This window comes from Phocoena phocoena, chromosome 17, assembly GCF_963924675.1.
Source record: "Phocoena phocoena chromosome 17, mPhoPho1.1, whole genome shotgun sequence".
Taxonomy (NCBI): Eukaryota; Metazoa; Chordata; class Mammalia; order Artiodactyla; family Phocoenidae; genus Phocoena; species Phocoena phocoena.
This window is the reverse complement of record NC_089235.1, coordinates 42,073,304-42,088,175: the sequence shown is the minus strand read 5'-3', so window position 1 is coordinate 42,088,175 and position 14,872 is coordinate 42,073,304. Positions and strand designations below refer to the sequence as shown.

At 35.7% G+C, this 14,872-nt stretch overlaps 1 protein-coding gene across 1 annotated transcript in view; it reads right to left on the bottom strand.

Annotated features, from left to right (window-relative positions):
- The window catches only part of CPQ (carboxypeptidase Q), a 369,106-nt gene that overhangs the window by 265,198 nt on the left and 89,036 nt on the right, over window positions 1-14,872 (bottom strand). The window lies entirely within an intron of this gene.

Below are 14,872 nucleotides of genomic sequence, written 5' to 3'. Positions count from 1 at the left end.
GGCTCGAGAGCTACTCTCTTCCCACCCAAACACAGAGGTCTGCATATGTGGCCCTGCATAGGGGTAGAACACTGTGTACGAAAACCATAGAACAACATCTGGGGAAATGTTTGGATTCCCAGTAAGAAAAGTGCCAGATAAACCCAGGTCTGTGATTTCACTGCCACAAGAAAAAGAAAACTATTATGATTTTGGCATGAAGGGGGAAATATCACCCCAAATGGTCAAGTTTTTTCTGCTAATTTCCAGATGCTTCTCACATCACTGGAAACACTTGTAACTGAAGTTGATATTAATCTAAATTGGAGTTGATATTGATTCAACCTCTCCCCATGCTGAGTTTATCAAATTCACTTTCTAGAACTGTTCTTTCAAACTGTCCCCTTTTACCTCTGAGGTAAAACTCCAAACCACACCACCACAACTCGCTCAGGACCACAGCTTCTGAGCGCTCACCATATCCCATCAGTCTGTTCCTGTCTTCTGTGGAAGCACAAGCTAACAGCCTCCCTTTCCAAATTAAGTTTTCTTTTTGTACTTCCATACTCGTTTCAGGTTGTCTCATATTCAGAGAAAAGCCTTTTTCCTCCTTTGAGCCATAACACATTTCTCTCCTGTCCAAGTGACTCCAATCAGCACGTGCATAAACGCGATGATCCAGTCTTATCACTGATTTCTCGGTGTGACTGTTATTGCTGTGACCGTGTATCAGGTGACTATTTACTGACTTAGAGACACTGCATGACACAGTGATTAAGAATACAGGTTCTGGGGCAAGACTGTCTGGGTTCAAATCTGGGCTGTGCTACTTATTGCTAATTGGCCTTGGGCAAGTTACACGTCTTTGCATCAGTGGCTTCGGCTATGATTGGCGATGATAATTATAATACCTATTTCATAGTTATTTTGCAAATTTAGTTAACTTATACAAATAACTCACTTACCCTGGAACATAGTAAGCCCTTAATAAGTGTTAAATATTTATTATACTAACTTATCTATTACATTAACCCTGCAGAGAGAGACTGTGTAATCTCAAGTCCTTAGACTTAGACCATCTAAATACATCCTTTATGGACATTTCTTAACTGCTGACTGAAAATTATATTCTTCATTAGAGAGAGACAAATGACTTATAAATTCAAAACTTACAAAGCAGAAACCCTGAATCTGAATCCCTGTTCTGGAATATGCCTAATCCACTCTATCTTCCAGTTTAGGTCACATCCTGGCTTTACCATTCTCCACCTGCCTGACACCAAGCAACTTAGATTACCTCTCTGTTTCTGAGTTTCCACATCTGAAAAGTAGAGAATAATATTAGTACTGACCTCATAAGACTGCTATGAGGAATATAAGAGAGAGTATATGTAAAGGATTTTAAAGTGCTTGGCGTATAGGAATTACTTAGCAAACATTAGTTGTTGTTATTATTTCTTCAGTGTTAATTTTCCCCACTGAGTTGGTAGAGTGGTTAATGACCAAAAGTATTTTGAAACACGTAGAAAGACAATGTAAATATTTATTAGTCAATTACCTTACGTGATGTCTAGGATTCAACAAACTCTCCTTGTTCTCAGGCTCTCTGACTCAAAAGGAGGTCAGTGTAGCACCTCTTAATAGGCTCTTTTAAATAATGTTTCTAAACAAATTGGTACTAGTAAGTTACAGGTAAGACTTCTTAATTTGGGGACAGTGAATTGGGCATACACCAGTGGCTCCACTGAGGAAAATGGCATTTTCCAACTGTGGTTCTGAATTCAAGATATAAAAAGCTTCTAACTTGTTTCTACAATTAAGCATGTTCTCCAGTGGTTGAGTAATCAGCATTGTTCAGTAGAAGCAGGCAGAGTGAACACTCAACAGTTCCATTTAGAGTCCTGTGTTTTTACTGTCAATTGTCCTGCAGGAGGTGATCACCATAAACATCACCTTCCTGGCCCCACTTACAAGCCCCACTTGCATTTAACAATAGCAAATGGTAAACTACAAAGGAAGTCATAAAAAATCAAACCAAGAACATTTAAAGATTAATAACAATTCTTCACAAAGTCTTTGAAAAAATACAAGAGGAGGGAACACTTTCCAACTCATTCTACAAAGCCACTGTTAATAAGAACAAAACTAGACATAGACCCTACAAGAAAAAAAACTATAGGCCAATATCTCTTATGAATATAAATGCAAGAAACAAAATCAACAAAATACAAAATGATACTGCAACACATGAAAAGAATTTTACACCATCACTGAGTGGTATTTACTCCAGAAATGCAAGGTTGATTTAACATCAGAAAATCAATCAATGCAGTGTATTATAATAATATAATAAAGGACAAAAACCACGTGATCATCTCGATAGATGTTGACAGTCTTCGACAAAATCTAACACTCCTTCATGATAAAAACACTCAACAAACTTTGAATGGAAGGGAACTTCCTCAACCTAATAAAAGGTATCTATGAAAAACCCACAGCTAACGTCATACATAGTGGTAGAAGACTGAATGTTTTTCCCCTGAGATCAGAAACAAGGCTAGGATGTCTGCTCCGCCCACTTCTATTCAATGTTGTACTGGAGGTTCTAGCCAGGAAAATCAGACAAGAAAAAGAAATAAAAGAGATCAAGGTTGGAAACAAAGAAGTAAAACTATCTCTGTCCACAAATGGTCACGTATATAGAAAATCCTAAGGAATCCACATGCCCACACAAAAAAAACTCTTAGAACGAATTCACAAGCTCAGCAAAGTTGCAGGATACAATATCAATATACAAACATCAATTGCACAGTAGTCATAAACAATACAGTGTAGTAGCCGTACAGTAGCAATGAACAATGTGAAAGTTAAGTAAACAACTGCATTTCCATTAGCAACAAAAAGAATAAATACTACAAATAAATTTAACAAAAGAAGTGCAAGATTCGTACAATGGAAACTGCAAAATGTTGTTTAAATAAATTAAAGAAGATCCTAATATATTGAAAAGTGCCCCATGCTTATGGATTAGAAGACTTTACATTCTTAAGATGGTAATACTCCCCAAATTGATTTACAGATTCCGTGCAGTTCTTCTCAAAATTCCACCTGCCTCTTTTGAAGAAATTTATAAGATGATTCTAAAATTCATATGGAAAAGCAAGGGACTTAAAATAATCAACACAAGTTGAAAAAGTAGAACAAAATTGGTGGACTCACACTGCTAAATTTAAAAACATACTACAAATCAATAGTAATTAAAAAAGCGGTACTGGTATAAGGATAGACACATAGATCAACAAAATAGAATTGAGAATACAGAAATAAAGTTTATAAGATTGGTCAATTCATTTTCAACGAGGGGGCCAAGATAATTCAATGGGGATAAAACAGTGTTTCCACAAATGATGCTGGGGCCAACCAGATACCCACATGAAAAAGAGTGAAGTTGCACCCCTACATCACACACAAAAACATCCAAAATGAATCACAGACCTAAATGTAAACTGGCACACATATGTTTAGAGCACTACTCAGAATAGTCCAAAGGTGGAAACAACCCTAATGTCCATCAATTGACGAGTAGATAAACAAATTTGGTATATCTATACAATGGAATAGTATTCAGCAATAAAAAAAAATAATGTTCTGAAACATGCTACAACATGAACGAACCTTGAAAACCTTGAGCCTTCTTTCACTTCTTTCCTAAGTGAAAGAAGCCAATCACACAAGACCACATATTGTAAAATTCCACTTATAAGTAATGTTCAGAATAGGCAAATTCACAGAGGTAGAAAGTAAATTTTAGGTTGCCTTGCACTGTTGGAAGGGACAGGGAAATGGGAAGTGAATGCTAACTGTTAGGGATTTCTTTTCAGGATGATGAAAATGTTCTAAACTAAAATTAGACAGTGATGGTATTTGCACAACTCTTTGAATATACTAAAAAACACCAAACTGTGTGTTTTGTTAAAATGGTAAATTGTATGGTTTGTGAATTTACCCCAATAAAACTTCTATTAGAAGTTTAAAGAATCAAAATAAAAATCTTAAGGTTCCAGACTTCTCTTTAAGACGAAAATCCTGGTATCTTTTTCATTCAAAAATCATGCTTCTATGGCTCTGGTTTATGACATGTATGAAAACAAAGCCTGCTGGTCTCTGTGCTTGTAGGAGAGTATACCCAAAATATAAAATGAACATGGAAACTGTAAGTCTTAATAAGCTTTTCAAATTTTACTAAATTTCTTGTGTATGTTTTGTAAAGTGATATACCGAAGTCAGCTGAATATTGTCTTTTATCTACATAAAATAAGTGCAAGGTTTAAACAAATACATTTTGACATTTCCCACCTGATTACCACACATCAGTCAAACTCCCTTAATGCTAGTCACTTTTCACTAGCTCTTTATAAAAGATACCAGGCACTTTGTTTCTGAGCACTTCAAAATTTGCAAAGCTCAAATCAACTATTGGAACTGGGTGTCAGCTTGTGATGTTAAATATCCAACATGAGGAAAATTATGTATCCTTACTGAGGAATATGTAGGTTTTCATAGGGGCATAGAGTACATTGATTGAAGTAAAAATTATTCACAACACAGTGAAGTCTTGGAATGTTTCCTAAAGAAAGGGTCTAGAGGTGGGAATGATTTATGAGGACTGCAAGCTTTTGAAGCTATAGTTTCTTGTTTCTATGACAGGTTTTTTTTAACTTCCTTATTAGGATGGTTAAAAGAGCACCTATTCTGTTTATCGGAAAGGCTTGTTTGCTTTAAAAATCAAAGCAAAATTCAATCAAACCTCATAAGATTGCTATGAGGAATATAAGAGATAGTATATGTAAAGGATTTAAAAGTGCTTGGCATATAGGAATTACTTAGCAAACATTAGTTGTTATTATTAGTTTTTATTATTATTTCTTCAGTGTTAATTTTCTTCAGTGTTTGATTGAAAATAACTCTCTTGGAAAAATTACAATTGACTTTATTAAATTTTTTTAGATCTACAACTTTAAGAGTAAATTCATCTCAGACTTTTATACTGTCATTAACAACAATAAGAGTAAATTGATCTCAGGCGTTTATACTGTCATTAAGAATACAAAAGCAAAAGGATTCATTTACACCATAATTTCGCAAAAAAGGAAACCCTGAAATATTTCCAACTCCCACAGGTTAAAAATAAAAAACGAAAACAAAAATAGCCTGACCAAGAGAGAGGGGCAGGACTAAATTTCATTCCTAATTTCTATAATTCAGTTGAAATGGCAGAAGAGAGAGAAGAAAAAGTCAAATTCTTGAATTCTATTCCATATTGATGACAGACCCCACATAAGCAAAACTCAACCAACGTGTTTAATATCATATTCATGGGCAGATCTCAGTAAGGAGACTATTACAGGCACAGCATCAGAGAGATGTACCTTCTTGCAAAACAGAGGAACCCAGCCAGCTCCACAAGACTGTGAGACAGAAGGAAGATGGTCAAAATGCTTAGAGGAATAAAACCACGTGAATTTTTAACATCCACAGCATATAGGAAGGGCTTTCAGGTAATTTCTCTAAGACACAAAAATGTAAAGACCTGCCTGTAAAATAAATAGAAAAGAGAATTCAATATACCTAAAAAAAATTTTATATTTAATATTTTTGTTACCTAGAAAGTACTGCATAAATACTAGTTTCATTATTATTAGATATTTTGTAACCTAAAGTAATCATCAAAAATATATTTGTTCCCTTTTTTCCTTTCTGATCTTGTTCTTCTGTATAAGTTACAATTTTCTGCTAATGTACAGTTATTTCATCACCTTAATTTGTTTTTTTCTTATATGCTACTTGAATCTTTACAATTTCTAAAAGGAATTATGTATTAAGTAAGATGAAAATCTACCTTGGAATAACAAAAATGTTACAATAGATAATTTCTTTAATAAAAATGATAATAATGATAAAGATATGGAGGAACATAAAAATCACTGATAAATGAAGATGGTAACTTTAACCAACAAAATGCTCTATCCATTTTACTAACTAAATATTGTTTTGAGTTTAAGCCTCAATAGGAAACATTTCTGATTAACTGGACTGGAAAGTATTTAAAGATCATCTGACCCAAGATCTCTGTCTTCTCAGTCACAAATATCCTAAGTTTCTATTATTAACTCTGTTAAACTATGCTAATCTCTCATTACCCTCAGAGCCCAACATCCTCTTATTAGAACAGAACTGAAGATATAACTAATAGCACATGGTACAGACTGAATGTTTGTGTCCCTCCAAAAGTTATATGTTGGAATTCTAACCCCACATGGTGATGGTTTTAGGAGGTGGGGTCTTTGGCAAGTGACTAGGTCATGAGGACATAGCCTACCTGCGTGGTATTAGTACCCTTATAAAAGTGGCCCCAGAAAGATCCCTCGCTCCTTCCACCACATGAGGTTACAGTGAAAAAACAGTTGTCTAGGAAGTGGGTGCTCGCCAGACACTGAGTGTGCGGGCACCATGATCTTGGGACTTCCCAGCCTACAAAACTGTAAGAAATAACCGTTGGTTGTTCATAAGACCCCAGCCCATAGTATTTTTGTTATAAAAGCCTAAACAAACTAGACAGCATATTTTGTCAGAAGGGAAACAAGATAAAGCCATTTGAATTATTTAATATCCATTCTTTTTTTTTTTTTTTTGATGTGGACCATTTTTAAAGTCTTTATTGAATTTCTTACAATATTGCTTCTAATATCTTATGTTTTGGGGTTCTTTTGTCTGCAAGGCATGTGGGATCTTAGCTCCTCAACCAGTGGTCGAACCCACACCTCCTGCATTGGAAGCTGAAGTCTTAACCACTGGACCACCAGGGAAGTCCCTAATTTGCATCCTTGATTAAAACTCTGGGGGAAAAAAAGGAATGGTTGATTTCTTTCTTGACATGAAGAAAATATTTTTAAAACAAAGCATCAGATAATCATACAAAGGTCAGATCAAGATGGCAGAGTAGGAGGATGTGGAGCTCACCTCCCCCCACAAACACATCAAAAATACATCTACACGTGGAACAATTATCATGGAAAACTACCTGGAAACTGGCAGAAGAGCTCCTGTACAACCAAAGCTGCAAGAAAGATTTCCACATAACTGGGTAAGGATGGAAAAAAGGCATAGGGTTGGGACCTCCACCGCTGGGAGGGATCTGAAAGAAAAAGGTCTTCACAGGCAGGCCCTCGCCCTGGGGACTGAGTAGGCTGAGCGACAGACTGGGTGTCCCAGTCTTGGGGTCCTACATGGAGAAGACAAGCCCTCTTGGCTGCTGGGAGAACCGCAGGAACTGGAGAAGGGCTGGAGAAGCCTAGACTCTACTCATAACGAGTGTGCAGGTGCTGGCTTGCCAACAAACAGAGTGGAGAGAGCTCTGCATGGTGGCTGCCACCTCACCACTCTTCTGAATCCAAGTGGGGTGAACACCCCGGCCCTGCCCACTCCACACCACATCTTGGCACTGGATCTGAGGTGGACAGGCCCTGGGAGAAGACTCAATCTAGAGATGCAGAGGAGGCTAGGGGGTGTGGGGGATGGTCCAGGTGGGGCAGCTGCAACCAGTGCTGGCACTAACTCAGTCTGCACTAATGAAGCAGCCCACTTCAATTTCTCCAGCCACAGTGCCCCAACTCCCAACCCCCACCTAGTGAATGCTCCAGCCCCACCCACTCCACACCACAGCCTTGCCCTAGATCACACAATGCTAGATGACATTGTACTAGATGACTACAACAGGGGAAGGGACACAACTTGGGTTGCGACTGAGTGGACCTGCAGACACCTGCACAGGCAATACCATCAGATCTCTGTGAGTGCACAAGCCTCACTTACTTTGGGGCAAAACACACACTCAAAGGGAACAGAGTCTGCTTGAGCCCAACCCTCAGGACTTCTGCTCCAGCAACTGGGGAGCAGACCCCACCCCAACAGGCCAGTGATAGCTATGGAGCAGAGAGAAAGTTCCACCTCACATGCTGCATAGGCTTTCAATCCTCCAACACCAACTATACTCCCTACCAAGGTGATGGTGGCCAGCACACCCCGAGGAAAGACATGGCTGGTGTCTACATCAGAACCAGCCCTCACACCAAAGACATTGGATAAACACAGTCTACATAGGGACACTCCCACATAAAAACACCCCTTCAAGACCACAATAGGTAACTATTCCTCCTAAATTCACAGAGACAGAGAAAGTTGAGTAAAATGAAAAGGCAGAGGAACTACTCCCAATTAAAAAAGAGTAAACACCTGAAAAACTAAATAATGAGACAGAGATCATCAGTCTACCAGACACTGAATTCAAAAAGGAGGTAATAAAAGTGCTAAATGAATTAAGAAAGATTATTAATATAAATGCAGATCATTGTAACAAGGAACTAGAAACTATAAAGATGACCCAATAAAAAATAGATAATTCAATTTCTGAGATTAGAAAGCAATCTAGAAGCAATGAATAGCTGAGTAAATGACACAGAAGAACAGAAGAACAAATAAGTGATCTGGAAAATAGAATAAGGGAAATTGCCCAATTAGAAGAGCAGACAGAAAAACAAATGGAAAAAAAAAAGCAACATACAAGATCTCTGGGATAATATGCCAACTTACACATAATAGGGGTTCCAGGAGGAGAAGAGAGAGAGAAGGGGATCAAAAATGTATTTGAAAAAATTATGGCTGGAAACTTCCTGAACCTAAAGAAAGAACCAAATATTCAGGTACAGGAAGAACAGAAAGTCCCAAACAAGATGAACCAAGACAGACCCACACCAAGGCATATCATAATTAAAATAGAAAAAGTTAAAGAGAATTCTAAAGGCAGCAAGAGAAAAACAAAGTGTCACTTACAAGGGAACCCCCATAAAGGCTATCAGCTGATTTCTCTGCAGAAACTTGGTGGGCCAGAAGTGTGTGGCATGATATATTCAAAGTCCTGAAAGGGAAAAATCTGCAACCTAGGATATTCTATCCAGCAAGATTATCATTTAGAAGAGAAGAATAGATAAAGAATTTATCAGACAAGAAAATCTAAAAGAATTCAGCAATACTAAACCTACCCTAAAAGAAATGTTGAAAGATCTTATCTAAATGGAAAAGAAGCAAGAATCCATAGGAAAGGGAAAATCCTAACTGGAAAGGCAAATACAGACTAAGGGTTGAAGATCACTTAAGTAAGCCAGATTTTTTTTTAAGTCGTAAAAGTGACTATAACTACAATAAACAGTAAAAGGGATAAGCATGAAGATACAAAATAGGACATCCAAAACACAAAATGTGGCAGAGGGGAGTAAAAAATGTAGATCTTTTAGAATGTGTCTGAACTTAAATGATGATCACTTTAAAGCAACTATATATAGTTATAAGTCAACATACATGAACCCCATGGTAACAACAAATCCAAACCCACCAAAAAACCAAAAAGAAAGGAACTGAAGCATACTACAAAAAAAAAAATCATCAAACCACAATAGGAAAAACAAAAAGAAGAAATGAACAAAGAAAGACTCCAAAAACAACTGGAAAACAAGGAATAAAGTAGTACATACCTATCAATAATCACATCAAATGTCAATGGACTAAATGTTCTGATCAAAAGACATAGAGTGACTTAGTGGATAAAAAAAAAAAAGCAAGAACCGTCAATATGCTGCCTACAAGAGACTCACTTCAGGGCAAAAGACACATGCAGACTGAAAGTGACAGGATGGGAAAAGACATTTCATGCAAATGGAAATGACAAAAAAGAGGGGTTAGAAATATTCGTATCAGACAAAATAGACTTTAAAACCAAGGCCATAAGAAAGACTAGAAAAGTATTATATAATGATAAAGGGATCAATACAAGAAGATATTACACTTGTTAACATACATACATCCAATACAGCAGCACCTAAATATATAAAGCAAATACTAAGAGACATAAAGGGAGAAATTGACAATAATACAATAATAGTAGGACTTTAACACCCTACTGACATCCATGGACAGATCATCCAGACAGAAAATCAATAAGGTAAGAGAGGTCCTAAATGACACAATAGACTAGTTGGACTTAACTGATATCTACAGGACATTACACACCCCAAAAAACAGAAGACACATTCTCTCAAAGCATGCATGGAACATTCTCCAGGATAGACCATACACTGAGTCACAAAACAAGCCTCCACAAATGTAAAAGTATAGAAATAATATCAAGCATCTTTTCCGACCACAACAGTAAGAAACTAAAAATCAACTACAGAAAGAAAAATGAGAAAAGAACAAACATGTGGAAGCTAAACAATATGCTACTAAGAAACCAGTAGTCCAATGATGAAATCAAAGAAGAAATAAAAAAAAAATCTCAAGACAAACGAAAATGAAAACACAACTTTACAAAATCGATGGGATGCAGCAAAAGCAGTTCTAAAAGGGAAGTTCATAGCAATACAGGCCTTCCTCAAGAAAAAAGAAAAATCTCAAATAAACAACCTAACCTACCATCTAAGATAATTACCAAAAAGAGAGCAAATGAACCCTAAAGTCAGCAGAAGAAAGGAAATAATAAAGATCAGAGAGGAAATAAATAAAACAGAGATCAGAAAAACAATAGAAAGAAATCAATGAAACCAACAGCTGCTTATATTTTTTAAAGATAAAGAAAATTGACAAACTTTTACCCAGGCTAAGCAAGAAGAAAAGAGGGAGGGCACTGCTAATTATTAGAGAAATGCAAATCAAAACCACAATAAGGTATCACCTCACACCAACAGAATAGCTATCATTAAAAAGTTTACAAATAACAAATGTTGGAGAGGATGTGGAGAAAAGGGAATACACTGTTGGTGGGAATGTAAATTGGTGCAGCCACTATGGAAAACAGTATGGAGGTTCCTTAAAAAACTAAAAATAGAACTACCATATGATCCAGAAACTCCACTCCTGGGTATATATCCAGAAAAAACAAAAGCACTAATTTGAAAAGATACATGCACCTCAATGTTCACAGCAGCAGTATTTACAACAGCTAACACATGGAAGCAACCCAAATGCCCACCAACAGATAACTGGCTTAAGAAGATGTGGGGTGTGTGTGTGTGTGTGTGTGTGTGTGTATATATATACACACACAATGATACATAAACAATGGAATATTACCCAGCCATAAAAAAGAATGAAATATTGCCATTTGCACCAACGCAGATGGACCTAGAGAACATTATACCTAGTGAAATAAGTCAGAGAAAGACAAACACTGTATGATATCACTCACATGTGGAATGTAAAAAGTAATACAAATGAATCTATATACAACACAGAAACAGACTCACAGACATAGAAAACAAACTTATGACTACCAAAGTGGAGGGAAGGAGAGACAAATTAGAGGTATGGGATTAACAGATACAAACTACTATATACAAAATAGATAAGCAACAAGGATTTACTGTATAGCATAGGGAATTATACCCAATATCTTGTAATAACATAGTAGAACATAATCTGGAAAAAAAACTGAATCACTATGCTGTACACCTGAAACTAACACAATATTATAAGTCAACTATACTTCAATCAAAAAATTAAAAATTTTAAAATTAAAAATAAAGCATCAAAGCATGCATGGAACATTCTCCAGGATAGATCATACACTGAGTCACAAAACAAGCCTCCACAAATGTAAAACGATAGAAATAATACCAAGCATTATTGGTATTATTCCTTATTGGTATTATTGGTATTATTCTAGTGTTTCCTTCAGTACTTAGCTTAGAATCAGCTAAGTACTGAAGGAAACACTAGAGCCATGTTCTCAAGGTGTTTTCTGCAGAATACTAGGTCTAAGAAACCTTGTAAGGGGCAAAAGATTCCCTGTTGAGATACAGTCATGAAACACTGAGCGTTATCTCCCTGTTTTGAGGAGTCAAGAAGCACATTAGGCTATTGATAGGCTCTGAGAAGTAACATACCTAAGAAAAATGTTTGACTAACTAAGCATTCCCAAACTTAATTGACTATAGAAGCTTTTTTTTGTAACACTTTTATCATTGCATAGTCTTATCTAAGAAATACATTGATTCACTCTCCTTAAAGGAGGACCAAGAAAATGCCTGGGCATTTTCCTTCAACGATCAATTCAAATAGCCCTTTCTCTGTAAAGACTTTTGAATACCACTAAGGCAGAGTTGGAGACTCACTCCCCTGTGTACCCCTGCTTCCCCCTCTATACTTCTGTCTATAATCCTAATGATATTGTTATATTCATGTGTTTAAACACCACCTATTACATATGAGCTCCTCAAGAGTCTCGACCATGTCTAATTATTCTTTGTACAGCAAGAACATGTAGCTTCTACCATATTTTAAGTATTTATAGTTTCTACCATATTTTTAAGTGTTCAACAAATACATATATTCTGTATATATATTTGTTGAACATACACACACACACACACACACACACACACACACACACACACACATATATATATATATATCTCCTATTGGTTCTCTTTTTCTAAAGAATCCTGACTAAAAGTTAAATTTACTTTTATTTGCAGACAAATATATTCCCAACATTTGCAACAACCAAAGTAGAAAAATCAGTATATTGCATATTTAAAAATTATAAATATTAGGGCTTCCCTGGTGGCGCAGTGGTTGAGAGTCTGCCTGCCGATTCAGGGGACATGGGTTTGTGCCCCAGTCCAGGAAGATCCCACATGCCATGGAGCAGCTGGGCCCATGAGCCATGGCCGCTGAGCCTGCGTGTCCGGAGCCCGTGCTCCACAACGGGAGAGGCCACAACAGTGAGAAGCCCGCGTACCACAATAAATAAATAAAATAAAATAAAATAAAAATTATAAATATTAAAACTTTCCTTTTAAAAACATACAGCTCCATATCAAGTAAATAAATCCAAATTACTGAAAGAAGGCATTATAGAAGATTCTTGGAAGATGGCAAAGTAAACCTGCCTTTCAAAAATTGCTCGAGGGAGTCCTGCAGGGTGAAATGAAAGGACACTAGACAGTAACCTGAAGCTATATAAAGAAATAAAGATCACACTAAAGATTAATAAACAGGCAATTATTAGAGCTATTTTTATTGTAAGAATGGATTGTAGCTCCACTTTCAGTTTTTTGTAAGATTTAAGAGACTAATGCATTTAAAATAATTTTTAGTTTATGCATTGGGGCACATAATATACGAACACATAATTTTGTAACATCAAAACCAAAAAGGTTGGGGAAGGAGCTATAAAGGAACAGAGTTTTTATATGTCACTGAAGTTAAGTTAATCTAAATTCAAATTAGTGTTATAACTTTAGAATGTTAAATGTAATCCCCATGGTAACCACAAAGAAAATAGCTCTAGAATATAAACAAAAGGAAATGAGAAAGAAATGTAAACATTCCACTACAAAATAATAAACTAAACATAAAAGAAGATAGTAATGCAGGAAATGAGGGACAAAAAAGGTATAAAGAAAGCAAATAGCAAAATGACAGAAGTCCCTACTTATCAATAATTACTATAAATGTAAATGGATTAAACTCTTTAATCAAAAGACAAAGATTGGCAAAATTGATTTTTTAAGTGACTCAACCATCTCCTGTCTACAAGAGACTTACTTTGAAGCCAAATACACAAACATATTGAAAGTGAAAGAATGGAGAAAGATATTCCTTGCAAATAGTAAGCAAAGGAGAACAGAGATGGCTATACTAGCATCACACAAAATAGACTTTGAATCAAAAAGAGTTTATAAGAGAAAAAGAAGGACATTATTTATTAATAAAAGAGTCGATACAGGAAGAAGATATGGCAATTATAAACATGTATGCACCTAATGACAGACTATCAATATATATGAAACAAACACTGACAGAATTAGAATTGAAGGTAGAAACAGACAGTTCTAAAATAATAGACTTCAATACTCAACTCTCAATAATGGACAACAAGCAGACTGAAGATAAGTAAGGAAATAGAGGACTTAATGCAGTAAAGAAACTAGATCTAACAGACATATACAGACCACTCTACACAACAACAGCATACACATTCTTCTCAAGTCCACATGAAATGTTTTCCAGGGTAGACCAAATGTTAGGCCAAAAACTAAGTCTCAATAGCTTTAAAAAGATACATGTGCAAAGTATGTTCCACATACCACAGCAAAATAAAGTTAGAAATGAATATCAGAAGGAAAACTTGAAAATTCACAAATTTGTGGAAAGTAAATGACACACTCTTAACCAACCATTGGATCAAAGAAAAAAATCACAAGGGAAATTATAAAATATTTACAGAGGAGAGAAAACAAAAATACAACATATCAAAGCTTATGGGACACAACAAAAGCAGTGCTAAGGGGGAAAATTATAGCTATAAATGCTTACATTAAAAAACAAGAAAGATCTCAAAAAGCAACCTAACTTTACAACTTAAGGAACTAGAAAGTAAAAAACAAACTAAACCCAAAGCTAGCAGAAGGAAGAAAATAAAGTTTAGACCAGAGATAAATGAAACAGAGAACAGAAAAACAACAGAGAAAATCAATGAAACCAAAAGTTGGTTCTTTGAAAAGATCAACAAAATTAACAAACCTTTAGTTATCTGGACTAAGAAATAAAGAGAGAAGAATCAAATTTCTAAAATCATAAATGAAAGTGAGGATATTACTACCAATTGCACAAAAATAAAAAGGATTATAAGAGAGTACTATGAAAATTATATGTTACCAAATTGGATAACCTAGATGAAATAGACTAATTCCTAGAAACACAAAACCTACCAAGACTGAATCATGAAGAAATAGAAAATCTGAATACATCTGTAACTAATAAGAAAACTAAATCAGTA